Source organism: Palaemon carinicauda, chromosome 27 (genome assembly GCF_036898095.1).
Source record: "Palaemon carinicauda isolate YSFRI2023 chromosome 27, ASM3689809v2, whole genome shotgun sequence".
NCBI classification, from domain to species: Eukaryota; Metazoa; Arthropoda; class Malacostraca; order Decapoda; family Palaemonidae; genus Palaemon; species Palaemon carinicauda.
Window position 1 is genome coordinate 83454795 of NC_090751.1, and position 15000 is coordinate 83469794.

The window sequence follows — 15000 nt, forward strand, 5'->3', positions numbered from 1 at the left end:
AAACCACGGCCTGTTTTCCAGCAATCCTGTATTACAATCTGTTTTTAAATTGATTTTCCGGTATAATGGAGAAACTGAACGCTTTCATTAAGTCAACTAATTGAAGAAGCGTCTCTTGAGTATTACCACGCCAAAGGATCTCACGAACGTCAAGGTTCCCCAGGGGATTTCATTCGACCCAGCCGTCGACGATGACCTGACTTTCCCCCTGGTTGCCTCTTCAATTAGCCAGTGCGACAGGGCTTTCGCGAGGGCAAAGTGAGGGAGAGAGACATGCTTTATTGACATCTTGGTAATGATAGTCCCTCCTGGGTGACGATTCTCAGCAGTTTACTGATATTAATCTGGATGGCATTAATCAGACTATTTGTACTAAGGGATAAATGACGGTCTATTCATTTTCTATTTCTATTAAATTTACAATGGCAGTAAATTATTCGACTACATAATTACGAGGAATACCGATTATAACGTCAAGATATGGGATATTGAAAAAATATATGAGACGAACTTAACGCGATCATTAAAACAAATCATATAGATAATTGATCAGCTTAAAATAGGTTAAGAGGTGGAAACCAAATACAAAACAACAAACCAGAAAAAAAAAACAGGGAGAAAAAAAAAGGATAAAAGATTATAACTTACTATGAGCGTAGTGGCTGACGTTTTGCAAGTGGCTGAAACACACCATTGTGCTTTTCCTCTGTTTTTCTTGAAATTCACCGTTGCTAGTGGATTCCTCTCCAGGTCAAGCCAACACCAGGTCAGTCAAGAAATCACACGTACAATGCAAAGAGTTGTAGTTTCTTGTCTAATGAAAAACACATGGGACGCACCAGGGACTTGAAAAGGCTATAAAATCTCAGTTTATGGAATTTCTGAATGGAGAGATCTTGAGGTTATCTGCCACTCGGTGAATAAAACAGTTAGATTCTTCTTCCACTTGATGATAAAGAATTGAAGTGATAAGACAGATCCACTTCTGAAAAAAGTATCCCAGACTAGTTGTATATTTTCCGGTTGAAAAGCGAGTCAGCTTGAGGTTCAATCTCCGTAAAGGTAGCCGTTTGGTGGCTCAATTTCCGTAAAGGTAGCTCGCGCCCTTCACGAGAATCACTTGGGACACCCCTTCTCTAATCAGAAGCAGCGGGACGTATGATGATGCCCTTCCGATGCTCCCCAAGGCGTGCCCTACAAGTGACTGAAACAGTGCCACTCTTCTGCTGACTAGCCGAGCGCAGCCTCCCAACCAATATCTTGGTTAGTCACGGGTACAGTACCAGCGGTAAGCCCTCGATCAGACGTACGCACTCGCACGCACAAGGGACCAGCAGTTTGTATGTGACGTCACTGCACAAACATACCCGCCCACAAACACTTATAGGAGCAATGTCGACCCCTCCCTTTTCATACCGCTTCAATATGACAGGGGATTTAAAGGCGTCTCTTGCCTCTACACTGTGCAGTCTCGAGCCAAAATAGAATGATTACATATGCTCTATTCTGGCACTGACAGGGGTTTAACTAAGTACCTCTCTCTCTCTCTCTCTCTCTCTCTCTCTCTCTCTCTCTGGCATATTATTCTCTTTCACTTGCTTGCTATTCTGTGACAGATCACATTAACCTTATATCTTTCTTATTTCCCTTTCAATTCTACCATAATGATACTCAATAACGGAAATCAAAACATTTGGGTATTTCTAAGTAAAGGATAAATAAACGACATTGAAATTGCCATTTTCAAAATCAATCTTAAATTGACAGGATTCATTAATTTATATAAAAATATCTAATAAACCAATATATAAAATGTTCAATAAATTTGAATAATTTTCATTAGGAACCAACAAGAGAAATGATACACAAACAACTTAAAAAAAATATTGCTGTTTTTAGTCACTTTTAGTGGATGAAATTGAACTTCAAATCCCAAAATTTTTCTTTAATACATGATGATATTTTTTCTTTTTTATTACACTTCTTACGTAGCGAAAATATATAGTTCTAAATCTTGTCTAAATCCAGAAGATGTGCGCGAGATGAAAACAAAAAATGAAAACAATAAATATCTGATGATACTCTAGAAGAACTTCTAGAGACAATCGAGAGAGAGAGAGAGAGAGAGAGAGAGAGAGAGAGAGAGAGAGAGAGAGAGAGAGAGAGAGAGAGAGAGAGAGAGAGAGAGAGAGAGAGATTTACTAAGAAAAGGAGGAAAAAATAGAAAGCAAAGGAGAGAGCCGGCAAATTTCCGACCCAAAACAAACCCATCTCATCCCTCGTGGGTTCTGTTGCAACCCCTGCCGAACCCCTGGGACCCACGCACCCCCCACCACCACCTGGTGACATGGCCTACTCTTAAGCCCTACCCTCGTTCTGCCTTGGCACTGGCAGAACGACCGACCGCCCCCCATGCAAGTGACCCGTCTGAAAGTGCCAATGACCACTTGGCACTGTCTCTGCCTCCCTGGGTTTTCCCGTTGGACGAGCCCACCAATCATGTGCCAGGGAACGGCACCAACCACGCTCTATTACCTGAGGTTGGAAATTTCCCTCAACGAGGATCTCAAAGAGTCGGGTGCCAGGTCCTAACTGGCACCGGAGTGAATCCTGGATGAGAATAAAACTACCAGGAGATTTTTATTGGACATTTCCGTTCTTCGCTTTTTTTTTTCTTTTTTTTTTCTTTTATTTTCCCTTTAGTTCACTCAAAAGATTGATTGGATTTGGGCATCTTCAGAAATTGTGCACTTCAAAGAGAGTAAAAAATATCTCTATTCATCGTATTACAATACAAAATTGATAGCACTTCAAATATTTGAAAAATTAAAACGTATAGTAAAAAGAGCATAATCTACGAGAAATAGACCCGTTTCACAGAAGTTACATACTGGAACTTAACTTCATTATGATTGATTGATTTGGAGTTTTCTGGCACCCTGACATCTACGGTCATTGACGCCGAACCTCGTTATGAATAAAGATTAATTCTTGGCAAATTCACCTTTCAACAAACCAGACATCCTTACAGCTTGCATTGAACAATTAACTAGAAAATATTAAATATGATTCTTAAAATAGCTTTTATCTCGAGCAAGCAAAGCAATCTTGGTCAATTTCAACCATTGGAACGAAAGAAATAAAAGTACAACTAACAGTTGCCAACAACTGTATGTTTTTTTTTTCTTCCATTGGGTAAAAGTAAACAGAGTTACTTTTGTCTTGAAACTTTTCCAAACACGTGGAGAGGATTATACGGTACATGATGGTGAAAAAAAGGGTTTATCTCATTATTTTCTCCACTTTTTATTAAATTTGTGAAAAAAGGTGAAAAATATGAAATAGATTTCTCCTTTACGTAAAATTCAGACATAATTAACATTATCAACCTCCTCTTCCACGGTTCCAAGAAAACGTAAAAAAAAAAAAAAAAAAAAAAAAAAAAAAAAAAAAAAAAAAAAAAAAAAAAAAAGTTAATTGAATTCTTTTCTTGTGACACTACACTGTGCAAAGTACGTACAGGATACAAGCGAAGGAACATTTGTGCGATAGTAACACAAAGCAAGAATATACAAGAAAATCGACCATTTCAAAATTCCCTAGCTACTGAAACGAATATAACCCGCGCCCAGATAGACCAGGTTAACACCAGGTCAACCTGGGACAACTCGAAAATGGCAAGGGCCCAAACCCAAAGCATACTGTTTGAAATCATCTACTTCACAGGATGTAACTAACGTATAACGTTAATTGATATTGTAGAAAAGGGTGCATGAAATAAATGCCTCACACCCACACACACACACACACACACACAAATATATATATATATATATACAGTATATATATATATATATATATATATATATATATATATATATATATATATATACATATATTGCATATATTTATGATATATTTCTTTCCAGTCACGCTCAGCGCCATAACCAGACGTATAATTACTTGGTCTCTCCCCGTCCCTAGGGTAGGTGGAAAAGGAGTAGTCATACCCTGATGAGAGGGGTTTTCATTAGGCAAGACAGAGGGAGTAGGAATTGTTGAATATATATATATATATATATATAGATAGATATATATATATATATATACGGGACGAGGGGGCTGGGAACCCCCTCTCCTGTATAAAACTTCCTGTGAGACAGCAACAAAGAGATGGAGCTGGGGGGAGAGTGACTGCTCCCCGCACTCTAGTTTTGGGGTGTTTGAATGTGCGTGGATGTAGTACGATAGAGAGTAAAAGATGTGAGATTGGAAGTATGTTTAGAAGTAGAAGGATGGACGTATTGGCCTTGTGTGAGACAAAGATGAAAGGAAAGGGTGAAGTGATGTTTGGTGAAATGTCTGGTAGAGTGTCTGGGATTGAAAGGGGAAGAGCGAGAGAGGGTGTGGCTTTATTGCTGAGTGAATGGATGACAGGTAAAGTAGTGGAATGGAAGGAGATATCATCTAGGTTAATGTGGGTAAGGGTTAGGTTGGGTAGGGAATGTTGGGCGTTTGTCAGTGCGTATGGGCCAGGTAGTGAGAAAAGTGAAGAAGAGCGGAATGAGTTCTGGAGTGAATTAACTGGGTGTGTAGAAGGACTGGGTAGAAGGAATTATGTAGTTGTTATGGGTGACTTAAATGCTAGAGTGGGCGCTGGAGAGGTAGAAGGTGTCATTGGAAAGTATGGCGTACCAGGTGAAAATGAGAGTGGTGAGAGACTGGTAGATATGTGTGTTGAACAAGAGATGGTAATAAGTGCTAGCTTTTTTAAAAAGAAAGATAAAAATAAGTATACATGGGTGAGAGTGGCAAATGGAAGAGTAGTAGAAAGGGCATTAATGGATTATGTGTTGATATCTAAAAGAATGTTTGGAAGATTGAAAGACGTGCACGTGTTTAGGGGTATGGCTAATGGCATGTCTGATCATTTTTTGGTGGAAGGAAAATTAGTTGTAGCAAAAGAGTGGGGGAATAGAGTAGGTGGATGTAAAAGGGAGCTAGTGAGGGTTGAAGAGCTAATAAAACCGGGGGTAAAAAGTAAATATCAGGAAAGGTTGAAAATGGCATATGACGAGGTGAGAGTAAGAGAAACTGGTAATTTAGAGGAGGAGTGGAAGTTAGCAAAAGAAAATTTTGTTGGGATTGCAAGTGATGTATGTGGCAAGAAGGTTGTTGGAGGCAGCATGAGGAAGGGCAGTGAATGGTGGAATGAAGGAGTGAAGGTAAAAGTGGAAGAGAAAAAGAGGGCTTTTGAAGAATGGCTGCAGAGTAATAGTATAGAGAAGTATGAAAAATATAGAGAGCAAAAGGTGGAAGTAAAGCGCAAGGTACGTGAGGCAAAGAGGGCAGCTGACCTGAGGTGGGGTCAGGGACTGGGTCAGTCATATGAAGAGAATAAGAAGAAGTTTTGGAAAGAAGTGAAGAGAGTAAGGAAGGCCGGCGCAAGAATTGAAGAGACAGTGAAAGATGGAAATGGAAGGTTGTTAAAAGGAGAGGAGGCAAGGAAAAGGTGGGCGGAATATTTTGAAAGTTTGCTGAATGTTGAGGATGATAGGGAGGCAGATATAATTGCTGTTCCAGGTGTTGAGGTGCCAGTGATGGGAGATGAGAATGAGAGAGAGATTACAATAGAGGAAGTGAGGAGAGCACTAGATGAAACGAGAGTAGGAAAAGCATCTGGTATGGATGGTGTGAAAGCTGAGATGTTGAAGGAAGGGGGTGTGACTGTACTTGAATGGTTGGTGAGATTGTTTAATGTGTGTTTTGTGTTGTCAATGGTACCAGTAGATTGGGTCTGTGCATGTATTGTACCACTATATAAGGGTAAGGGAGATGTGCATGAGTGTTGTAACTCAAGAGGTATTAGTTTGTTGAGTGTAGTTGGAAAAGTGTATGGTAGAGTACTGATTAATAGGATTAAGGATAAAACAGAGAATGCAATCTTGGAAGTACAGGGTGGTTTTAGAAGAGGTAGGGGTTGTATGAATCAGATTTTTACAGTTAGGCAGATATGCGAGAAATATTTAGCAAAAGGTAAGGAGGTGTATGTTGCGTTTATGGATCTGGAGAAAGCATATGATAGAGTTGATAGGGAAGCAATGTGGAATGTGATGAGGTTATATGGAGTTGGTGGAAGGTTGTTGCAAGCAGTGAAAAGTTTCTACAAAGGTAGTAAAGCATGTGTTAGAATAGGAAATGAAGTGAGCGATTGGTTTCCGGTGAGAGTGGGGCTGAGACAGGGATGTGTGATGTCGCCGTGGTTGTTTAACTTGTATGTTGATGGAGTGGTGAGAGAGGTGAATGCTCGAGTGCTTGGACGAGGATTAAAACTGGTAGGCGAGAATGATCATGAATGGGAGGTAAATCAGTTGTTGTTTGCGGATGATACTGTACTGGTAGCAGACACAGAAGAGAAGCTTGACCGACTAGTGACAGAATTTGGAAGGGTGTGTGAGAGAAGGAAGTTGAGAGTTAATGTGGGTAAGAGTAAGGTTATGAGATGTACGAGAAGGGAAGGTGGTGCAAGGTTGAATGTCATGTTGAATGGAGAGTTACTTGAGGAGGTGGATCAGTTTAAGTACTTGGGGTCTGTTGTTGCAGCAAATGGTGGAGTGGAAGCAGATGTACGTCAGAGAGTGAATGAAGGTTGCAAAGTGTTGGGGGCAGTTAAGGGAGTAGTAAAAAATAGAGGGTTGGGCATGAATGTAAAGAGAGTTCTATATGAGAAAGTGATTGTACCAACTGTGATGTATGGATCGGAGTTGTGGGGAATGAAAGTGATGGAGAGACAGAAATTGAATGTGTTTGAGATGAAGTGTCTGAGGAGTATGGCTGGTGTATCTCGAGTAGATAGGGTTAGGAACGAAGTGGTGAGGGTGAGAACGGGTGTAAGAAATGAGTTAGCGGCTAGAGTGGATATGAATGTGTTGAGGGGGTTTGGCCATGTTGAGAGAATGGAAAATGGCTGTCTGCTAAAGAAGGTGATGAATGCAAGAGTTGATGGGAGAAGTACAAGAGGAAGACCAAGGTTTGGGTGGATGGATGGTGTGAAGAAAGCTCTGGGTGATAGGAGGATAGATGTGAGAGAGGCAAGAGAGCGTGCTAGAAATAGGAATGAATGGCGAGCGATTGTGACGCAGTTCCGGTAGGCCCTGCTGCTTCCTCCGGTGCCTTAGATGACCGCGGAGGTAGCAGCAGTAGGGGACTCAGCAGTATGAAGCTTCATCTGTGGTGGAAATGTGGGAGGTTGGGCTGTGGCACCCTAGCAGTACCAGCTGAACTCGGCTGAGTTCCTGGTTAGGCTGGAGGAACGTAGAGAGTAGAGGTCCCCTTTTTTGTTTTGTTTCTTGTTGTTGTCGGCTACCCCCCAAAATTGGGGGAAGTGCCTTTGGTATATGTATGTATGTATATATATATATATATATATATATATATATATATATATATATATATATATATATATATATATATATGCTGATGATGCTGTCCTTATTAGTAAAACACCACAGGCCTTGCAAAGTTTGCTTACCAGAATACATGAAATATCACATGAGGTTGGGCTCAAGATGAATAGAAGAAAGACAGAGATGATGAGATCGGAGTATGCAATGCAAGATGAAATGTCATTGGAAGTAAAATGATTAATTAGGCGGAATCATTTAATTATTTAGGAACTATGATTACTAAAGGATCTTTAGAATTAGTGTTTAGTGAAAGATTGAAAAAAAGCAAATTAGACAAAGGCTAGTTTAGTAAAATTTAGAAATCAAATCGTCTGAAATTACATATAAAAATCAGGCTATATATCAGTTTAGTGAGATCGGTTTTGCTATGTGGATATGTGTTCGTGGTATGACAATGAAACAATCTTCAATAGATTTAGTAGATGCAAGAACAAAGCCCTCAGAAGGATAATGGGATTATTATTATATAACAGCCACGAATAGCTTTATGTTACGTAATTTTGACAAAGCAATGGGCGTACAGTTAATAGAGGCCACACAGTAATATCAGTGATTTATTGATCATGTCGAAAAAAATTCGATGTTTTTTTTTTTCCAGATTGTAGATATAGACATAGATTTACCAAAGCCAGGATTTTCGTTCATTAGTTTTCAGAATAGTAAACAGATATCAGAAACAGCCAAACTGTTGATGGGTAAAGAAGTTTATTCAAATTGAACTGCTGTAGTAAATTCATATCATAAAACTTGTTGGCAATTACTGATAAGGGCAAAAGCCTTTTGAGTGTCAAATTAAAAACTACGTGATTTTGATGCGACATTTAAAATCCCTATTAGTCAGCAATGAATCCAATTACAAGTACTTACAATCTAGGGGCCAAGACTTCTATCCGCGCTCATGGCTTAAATATATTTCTCGGGAAATCTCTAACTTCCTGTCCCTGTAAGCTATGGTTGGGAAGTTGAGCTATGAACAAGCATTCTACGTACTGAGGCCTCACTAGTTTCTGCCTGATCACAGCCACAACAACCAGCCCCCCCCCCCCCCCAAAAAAAAAAAAAAACCTTCTTTTTGAGCGCCTGTCCCTTGATTATGCCACTCAAAAACCAGATCAAAAAACAAAATTTAAAAGACAGAATTTAAAACTAATTTAAAAGATAAAAAAACGAAAAAACTAAATTAAAGACAAATTAAAACTAATTTGAAAAGACTAAATCAAATTAAAAAACAAAAGATTAAATATAGGTTAAAAGAGCAAAAATTAAAACTAAATTGAAAAAAAAAATTAACACTAATTAAAAAGACAAAATTAAATTAAATAAAAAACTAAATGTAAATTAAATAAACAAAAAAATTAAAATCAAAACTAAATTCTAAAAATAAAAATTAAAACATTTAAAAAAGACAATTAAATAAAAAAATTAAATCTAAATTAAAAAACAAAAATTAAGACTAAATTTAAAGACAAATAAAAATTATAACTATTTAAAAAAGACACAATCAAACTATAAAACCAAAATTTAAATCTGAATAAAAATTAAATAAAACTAAGTAGCCAAGTAGCCAGGTGTAATTGTGGGGCACCCACCCAGACTGATCTCACTACCTTCACTTCTTCCAAGGCCCCTTTCTGAACCCCCCTCCCCCGAAAACCCCGTATTAATAGATGGAATATAAATCCAGAGAGAGAGAGAGAGAGAGAGAAATGAAAATCAGCCCACAGCGATCCATAAAACGTGGCCAGGGCAAATCTCTGCACCAAACGATGCAACAGCTTTAAGAACCAACCACAGCCAAAAATCATAGTGGGCTAGAAAAGGGGGGTGGGGGAGGGATTTCCACCAAATGCAACAAAGTCAAGAGAATCCATAACCAAACAGACCAATGAGAAAGAATTCAGGGTCATGAGCAACACGTCCAGGATCAAGGTCATCTGACATTTTGCCGCCCGGAAGTTTGGGGAATTCAGTCGTGCGTCTCCTGGGGAAACATCACGTGGTTTTTTCTTTTTTTATTAGAAAATATTGTTCGGGAGGATCAAGGATGATAAGTTTCTGACAGATACAATGAAGCATTCTTTGGTTAAAATAATCATGTATCTCTCTCTCTCTCTCTCTCTCTCTCTCTCTCTCTCTCTCTCTCCTCTCTCTCTCTCTCTCTCTCTCTCTCTCTCTCTCTCCTCTCTCTCTCTCTATATATATATATATATATATATATATATATATATATATATATATATATTTATATATATATTTATATACAGACACACTGTATATTACATGAAGTATATACACATACATAAATATTCATTCATACACACACACACACACACACACATATATATATATATATATATATATATATATATATATATATATATATATATATATATAATTGTGTGTCCATGCACAGGGACAGGGTGAAAGTATATTCACACATGGAATATTAATCAGTACACTGTACCAGAAATGGCGTAAGGAAGATTTCCTATTAAAAATCAAGATCTGCATACAGATGGCTCGACAAGGAGACGCAATGACATTTCAAATATGGAAGAATGTGTCTTGTAAAATTGTTTGCTTCTGACGTGTAGAAGATTTTGTTTCGTTTCTATTGAGGAAAATGTGTTTGTTTATGTTTCTGGTGTGTGGAAAAACGTTTTGCTCAAGTTTCTATTGTGTGGAACTTTTATTCTAGGTTTCTGTTGTGTGGAAGTACGATTTGTTTATGTTTCTGTTGTGTGGAAAAAAACGGTTTATTTATGTTTCCGTTATGTGGAAAAACGGTTTGTTTATGTTTCTGTTGTGCGGAAAAACAGTTTGTTTATGTTTCTGTTATGTGGAAAAACGGTTTGTTCATGTTTCTGTTGTGTGGAAAAAGGGTTTGATTATGTTTCCGTTGCGTGGAAAAAAGGGTTTGTTTATGTTTCTAGGAAAAGGGCTTTGTTTATGTTTCTGTTGTGAGGCAATTTAGTTTGTTTCTGTTACTGTTTTGTGGAAAAAGGGTTTAATCATGTTTCTGTTGAGTGGAAAAAAGGGTTTGTTTTTTGTTTCTGTTTTGTGGAAATAGGGTTTGTTTGTGTTTCTGTTTCGTGGAAAAAGGGTTTGTTCATGTTTCTGTTGTGTGGAAAAAAGGGTCTGTTTATTTTTCTGATTTGTGGAAAAAGGGTATAATCATGTTTCTTTTGTGTGGAGAAAAGGGTTTGTTTATGTTTCTGTTATGTGGAAAAAGGGTTTGTTTATGTTTCTATTTTGTGGAAAAGGAGTTGGTTGGTTTCCGTTGTGCGGAAAAAGGGTTTGTTTATGTCTCTGTTGTATGAAAAAATGTTTTATGTTTCTGTTGTGGGGAAATTTGTTTTTTCATGTTTCTGTTTTGTTGAAAAATGGTTTATTTATGTTTCTGTTGTGTGGAAAAAAGGCTTGTTTATGTTTCTGTTGTGTGGAATTTTAGTTTATGTTTCAGTTGTGTGGAAATTTAGTTTATTTATGTTTCTGTTATGTGAAAAATAATGGTTATTTATGTTTCTGTTGTGTGGAAAAAAAGGTTTGTTTATGTTTCTGTTATGTGAAAAAAAGGTTCGTTATGTTTCTGTTGTGTGGAAATCTGGTTTGTTCCTGTTTTTTAACTAAAAAAAGGGTTTGTTTATGGTTCTGTTGTGTGGAAATTTGGTTTGGGTTTCTGTTGTGTGGAAATTTGGCTTATGTTTCTGTTATGTGGAAATTTGGTTAGTTCATGTTTTTGTTATCTGGAAAAAGGAAATATATATGTTTCTGTTGTGTGGAAATTTGGCTTATATTTCTGCTGTGTCGTAAAAGTGTTTGTTTATGTTCTTGTTGTGTGAAAATTTATGTTTCCGTTGTGTGGAAAAAGTGTTGGTTTATGTTTTTGTTGTGTAAAATTTAGTTTATGTTTCTGTTGTGGGGAAAAAGGGTTTGTTTATGTTTCTGTTGTGTGGAACTTTGGTTTATGTTTCTGTTGTGTGAAAAAGAGTTTGTTTGCCTTTGTTATGTGGAAAAAGCATAATAAATCGTGGGTTTAGTGTGACAAAAATTCTCTGCGGAAGGTGACGCGAATGTTTGTTTACTTAGAGCGATGGGAATTCAAGATGGCACGGAAGGTTTTGTATGAAAACCGATTACTTCTTGTATTTTTTTTTTTTTTTTAATGATGATGATCAGGGAAAAAACATATGAGTAGTTTTAGGATAAGAATGTGATTGAAAATCAACATACTATCGTGCACAAATAGAAATAAATTTCTACCTCATATTGAGATAGAACCCAAATCTCTTCAAATGCACAGTTCGGGCAAATATTAATTATACAGAGGCTCTGGTGGCACAATTTATAAAGCGATCTTGCCTCTCTTTTGAAGAAATATATATATATAAATATATATATATATATATATATATATATATATATATATATATATATATATATATATATACAGAGAGAGAGAGAGAGAGAGAGAGAGGTACATACATATACATATCTATTTGAAAATATTTATGTATAATATACACATATATATATATATATGTATATATATATATATATATATATATATATATATATATATATATATATATATTTATATATATATACGTATATATATAGGCAATTATATATAATTATATAAACGTTACTAGAACTACTGCTAATACTACTACTACTATTATTACCGTTATTCGCATCATTCTCAAACACATTTGCCAGCAGTAAACAATTCCCCTTCACGAGAGAGAGAGAGAGAGAGAGAGAGAGAGAGAGAGAGAGAGAGAGAGAGAGAGAGAGAGAGAGAGAGAAAAAAAAAAAGCCACCTCAGGCTTTGAGCGCGAGGGGTTTCCAATGAAACGCGGGGTTTTCGGGGAAGAGGGGGAATCAGAGAGGGGGTCTGGGGGAAGAGAAGGTAGTGGGATTTCCCTGCAGTCTGGGTGGGTGCCCTACAATTACACCTGGCTACTTGGCTACCCATACTTAATAGGTGACGTGACCTACTTTTCCTCTTAACCGATTGTAAATTAAGTACACGTGCGTCCAAGTAAGTTGGCAGGATTACTTCTACCCACAGATTATAATGAAGTACAAGTGCACGTAGTTTTATGTACATGATTGCTTGTACTTTGTTGAATTGTTTTCCATGCCGCAGTATAAACCCAAATTAACAATGTTCCAGGGCATCTCTCATAGGAGATTGTACAACTTTCCAGGAATGTTTTATGAAAAATTTAAGACTGGTCTGTGAAGTATCAGCATATTTTATAATGAAACTATTTTTTTTAAAAGTCTTTATTAACTATTATATAAGAAATACGTATGATATGCATATCATCATGATATCCACTTGATATCTGTCACCCCCTGTCAAAAGCTGACAGACTTAAACAAGTGACATAATAATATTCCGTGCTTAGTTTCAACATCAACTTCTCAGTAAAGTTCCTGAATAGTTTCATTATAATTTCAATGTTTAGACTCAAAACCATATGTACTTATGGGACAAGATTTGCAATACTGCAGAATAAGGAAGATTCGAATATAAAATACAACCACATAATTACATACTGTAGGCAAAACTCTGGTGTTGCACTTCTTCCCTAAGACCAAATCTTCTTTCCTCCGTTATCCCTATATTTAGGGGTCGGTCCAATGCCTTCTATCAAGGTCATCCTCTTCCAATAAACCTCTTCTATCCATATCATCCTTCACTTTATCTTGCCATCTAATTCTCTGCCTCTCGATCTTCCCCTCTTACAGGTTCCTCACAAGCCCTCCTCACTACCTCCCCACTATCCATCATCAACACATGACCACACCATCTCAGTCGTGACACACCAAAACCATAGTCCAAAGCACTACCAACGCTGAATCAATTTTATAGATAAAGTACCAACATTTCTAGCGTATTGTATTTAGTATTGTAACATCGTGATACCACGAGAAAATACTGATTCTGTTAGAACTCGAAATAACAGATGGAGAGGCACTGAATATGGGGCTAGAAGTTCCCTTCTACATTGCAGTTATTAGACATGACTTACAATCTTCATCAGATTGTGCAAAATCTTGAAGCTTTTCTTGAGAAAAATTAATACTCAGCTCATGGAAAGTCCTGAGATAACGACGATGCCCACTACGATATACAGAATTAAATAGCAATAAAACATAACAGGTTTTTAAAAGTCTGATTTTACAAAATACGAAAATGATTCCAACATGAAATTATTTCATCGGATTACTTGACCGCTAACCGCTATCATTTAATTTTCCTTAACTGTTAATCAAACATTTAGAGAGAGAGAGAGAGAGAGAGAGAGAGAGAGAGAGAGAGAGAGAGAGAGAGAGAGAGAGAGAGAGAGAGATACTTCCCTATAAAACATGGTTAGAAGACCAACTTCCCCAAGGAACAGAGATTCAACAGAGAATGAAATAATCACATAGAACGAAGGACCCTAAGCGTGCATGTCAACATTGCGGGTGACGTGACTACACAGGTTTAGCCAAGAGAGGAAATCTAAACACTGTGTCAGCTCCGAGGACCCTTTGCAGGCACTCGACAGAGTAAACGTCCTGAAAATGATGGATGCAAACTGGGGAGAAAAACTGATCTCGAGAGCCTCTGTAAACAGGAATGGGCAGCTTGGCGAAAGAAATAGAAGGGAAATGTTATTTTTTCCACCCGAGTATTTAATGTTGAAATATACTACGTTAAATAATATTAAATTACATATCTTTTATCAACTTAATTTCAGGATATTGTGTATTATGTATAAATATAAATATGTATATATATATATATATATATATATATATATATATACATATATATATATATATATATATATATATATATATATATATATATATATATATATATATATATATATATATATTATATGCTTCTTTTGATTTCTTCCAAGGATTTCTCTTTAAGAATTATATTAAAAATTATTTCTGTACACTATCATTATTGGAATATCACGACTACTGATTCGCTACGACTACTACGATAACTAGAATAATACTAAAAGTACCGATGCTCGTAAAATCCCCTATTGATACATATTTAAACTATTCTATGTATTCACTTTCCATACCCAAGTAATTTTAGGATTATTTTTACCATCCCCGAAAGAATACTACTGATATTTTTAAAATAGTTTTTATTATCATTATTATTACTATACACTAGTTGGAAAAGCAAGATGCTATAAGTACAGGGGCTCCAACAGGGAAAAATAGCCCAGTGAGGAAAGGAAAGAAGTAATGAAAAATTAAAATAAAATCTTTTCAAAAACATTAACAATATTAAAACAGATAATTCACATATAGATTATAAAAAGACTTATGTCAGCCTGTTCAACATAAAAACATTTGCTGCAAGTTTGAACTTTTGAAGTTCTACTGATTCAAGTACCCGATTAGGAAGATCATTCCACAACTTGGTCAAAGGTGGAATAAAACTTCTAGAATACCGTGTAGTATCGAGCCTCATGATGGAGAAGGCCTGACTATTAGAATTAATTGCCGG

General features: G+C 36.7%; 1 protein-coding gene across 2 annotated transcripts in view; it reads right to left on the reverse strand.

Moving 5' to 3' along the window:
- Nucleotides 1-15000, reverse strand: part of LOC137620779 (uncharacterized) — a 650311-nt gene that overhangs the window by 94862 nt on the left and 540449 nt on the right. The gene's annotated exons all lie outside the window — the stretch shown is intronic.